Raw genomic sequence first — 3,082 nt, 5'->3', positions numbered from 1 at the left:
TAATGACTGTCTTTTTATTGTCTAGCCTAAGAATAAAGTGGTTTTTATTTTAATTGAATAATTATCTAAACTAAGAACGCACAGAGAAAAGAATTGGGGAATTGTTTTTGGGATAAATCGATTGACTTAAGACAATACCTAAGAAAAAATCCACATAGACTTTACTTGTTATTCTGGCTCCGAATCGGACGATTTATTCATTCAACTTGTACCGTAGAGATCCCTAAGTTATGTTGTTATCCCTATTCAAGACTAATAACGTCTAATCCCTAGATTGAATAACCAAGACTTTTCTCTAATTAACACTCTAGGCTTGCATTAACTCGATCTATGGATCCCCTTATTAGGTTTCACCCTAATCTGAAAAAATATTGTCACCCTATTTCTAGGCGCACAATTAACTCCACTTAATTATGACAAATGTACTCTTAGATAGGGTCTATTCTTCCTCTGAATAAGAGCATGTCTTGAATTAGTATCCTGGGATATCAAAACAAGAATTAAGAACACATAATTAAGAACAAGTTAAATATTTATCACACGATTCAGAAAATAATAACAAGATTCGTCTTAGGTTTCATTCCCCTTAGGTATTTAGGGGTTTTAGTTTATAACTAAATAAGAAAACATCTCAGAAGAATAAAGAATACAAAACATAAAGAAAATCCAAAACTCCTGAAGGGAAATTAAGGAGAGATCTTCAGTCTTGATGATGAATCCGGCTTCTGATGTGGATCAATGGGCTTCCTTGGAGTAATTTTTTACTCCCCCTTCTCCGTCTCCCCTTTTTCTTCCTTCTCTAGGGTGTATTTATAGGCTTTGTAATGCCTAGAAGCCCTCAAAATTAGCCTTTTCTGAATTGGACTCAACTTGGGCTCGGTAGGGACATACCCATGGCACACGCCCGTGTTTGATTACTTTAGGCCATGCTCAAGCATGTCAAATTGACACGGCCGTGTGGTCTGCCCGTGTGAGGAGGTCCAGGCCTTGTTGATTTCGTACTTTAGCCCATATTCTCCGTTTTTGGCCTGTTTCTCATTCCTTTCAATCTCCTATGCTCTCCTAAGTATAAAACATGAAATTAAATAATTAGGAGCATCGAATTCACCAATTCTAATGAGAAATCATCCAGAAAATGCATTAAACATGGGGTAAAAATTTGTATAATTTATGGTTTATCAGTGGTTTTGGGACCACAAATCTGAGTCAAAAAAATATTTAAATATTATTTTCTATGCTTATGATATATGAATTAGCATGTGTGAAAGTTTCGTCTAAAAATTTAATTGTTTGTGTACTCAATTTGATAAAAGGACTTAATCGCGTAAAATGTAAAAGTTGCCTGTTGTTTGGTAAAAGTGTTTATTTGATTTGGCTCATTAATTGTGGGGTCCTTATGTGGTAATTTGGCCTTTGGAAGTTTGAATGGAAGTTAATGACCATCCAATATATGTTTATTTTATGTTTATAATAAGGTTAATAAGGTAAAATGTTTATTATTGTTAATTAAAATAAAAAAAGCATGAAAATGGCCATTAACATCCATTTGTGTCGAAAATACAAGAAAAAGAAAAAAAACAGAACATTAGGGTTCGACCATTGATTTTCTTTGATTAAGGTATGTGTTTTGATTTTTTTTTTGATAATTTCTACGTTTTTGTGATCGTTGCTTTGTGTTTTACTAAGCCCATGCCTCAATTTCTGATTTTGATGAAAATTTTGAAATGTGCCATGGATGAATTCATGAGCTTTATGTTGTTAATTGATGAAATATGAAAGTTTGATGTTGGGTTTATATGTTTTGTCTTTGGATTTTTTATGATTTTTAGTAAGTTAGGCTAAATTGTGAAATTTGTAAATTGAGGGACTAAAATGTGAAATAAATGAACTACATATGAATCTTTTAGAAATTTGGCTAATCTTGTGTACAAGCAAATTATGTGTATTTTTTGATTTTTTGAATTAGGGACTAAAGTGTCAAAATGTTAAAATGTGAGGGCTAGTTTGCAAAATGCCCTAATTGTGTGTTTGTGGATAGTTTTGAATGAATTTGTGATTGAATTAGTTAAAATTGAATTTATATAGATTGAGAATTAAAGAAAACAAAGTTAGATTGGGAAAGTCGAAAGTTTTCAAGTAACCGATTTTATTCATCCAAATCCGTACAAGGCAAGTCAATATACAATAAACGTGTTTGAATTGAATTATTATTGTTCATATGATTGTAACATCCCAGATTAGGACCTAGTCAGAACACTAGTTTCGAGACCAAAAATCCGAGATAGAAATAACTATTTTATGATTATTATGAGGTTTATGTTATGAATACATGCTTGTGTGAAAGTTTCATGAAGAAATTCTATGCATAAATTGTCAAATTGCATTTTAGGGACCAAATTGAATAAAGCGCAAAACTTGCATTCTAGAAGCTTTAAGCATGAAATTGCATTAGATTATGAATTAGAAGGTCCTAATTAGCAATTTAACCAATTTCTAAAATTTTGGACAAAAATAGACATGCATAGGAAAAAATTGGAAAGAGAAACCCTAAGGGCATTTTGGTCATTAGGTAATTAAAAGAATAAAAATGGAAAATCAAACCAAAAATGTGTCCATCTTTTTCCTTGGTAGCCAAAAATCACAAAACACCATAGTTAGGGTTTTGTTCAACATTTCCAAGCTCAATAATAAGTGTTCTCTAGCCCCATTTTTAATGGTCTTTGTAATTTTGAAGTCTCGGTAACACGATCTACCCATTTCTAGCTATATTTTGAGCTAGGGTTCATGTATGAAAATTGAACCATGCATGACATGCTTGTATTTTGATTATTTATGGAGGATTATGAATGTTTGATGCATGGTGAACATCTTTTATTAAGTGTTTTTTAGTGAAAACACCTAAACAAGGGACATGTTTGTAAAAGTGTAAAAGTGAGTAGTAATAATGTGAAATAAAATAAAATATGGGCTGATATGGGCATAGAAGAGGTTCGGTCAAGCTTGAGTAATCAAGAAAATGCATACATTTCATTTTACGAGCCTAGGGGCTAAATTGTAAATATGTAAAAGTTTAGAGGTCAAA

Source organism: Gossypium hirsutum, chromosome A07, assembly GCF_007990345.1.
Source record: "Gossypium hirsutum isolate 1008001.06 chromosome A07, Gossypium_hirsutum_v2.1, whole genome shotgun sequence".
NCBI lineage: Eukaryota > Viridiplantae > Streptophyta > Magnoliopsida > Malvales > Malvaceae > Gossypium > Gossypium hirsutum.
The sequence above is the reverse complement of the archived record's forward strand: the minus strand, read 5'-3'. Positions refer to the sequence as shown.